Consider the following 642-nt stretch of genomic DNA (forward strand, 5'->3'; position numbering starts at 1 on the left):
TGAAAAGACTTAAACCTGTATTTGAGTATGTGCTGCATTCACATTAGAAAAGTGACAACGTGTAGAAAAAGTGGTACGACACAAAATAGAAAATAGTGCAGTTTCTCTACTAAAGCATCAGTAACAGACACAGCTTCTGTTGTTGCATCAGCTAAAATATTTATAATATATACACGAGTTAAAACCATAGAAATCAAATATTAACACGGTCAGCTGACGGCTCAGGCTCGGGCTGGTTTTGAAGACGGAGGCCTGGTTCTGTGACGTGACCGGATTACCGGTTGATGTTAATAAACCTCGGTCCCGTGAGGAGGCTAAATTTACTTGATCTGGGTCCTGATCTGAGAACAGTCTCGGAGCCCCTCCCAGAGGGTAATACCACTGAGCGCACTGCTGCTGGTGGTGACCTTCATTTCAAAACAACATCCATTTTGGTGGAAAACATAAAACTGAGGGTCTTAAATTTGCACCTAACAAGCTGAAATGAGCAGAACGAAGAATTTATATTTATGTTAAAGGTTGATTGTGTCGTTTTTGGTCTTTACCAAGTCTGTAGCTGCGTCTCCATTCAGAGGCTGCAGTCGCAGTCACAGCGGTGCAACAAGGCCGTCACATTTCTAAGGCTGCTTCAAATGCGTCCGA

This window comes from Seriola lalandi, unplaced genomic scaffold (genome assembly GCF_002814215.2).
Source record: "Seriola lalandi dorsalis isolate HSWRI2012SDOR001 ecotype SW California unplaced genomic scaffold, Sedor1 jcf7180002053791, whole genome shotgun sequence".
In the NCBI taxonomy this organism is placed as follows: Eukaryota; Metazoa; Chordata; class Actinopteri; order Carangiformes; family Carangidae; genus Seriola; species Seriola lalandi.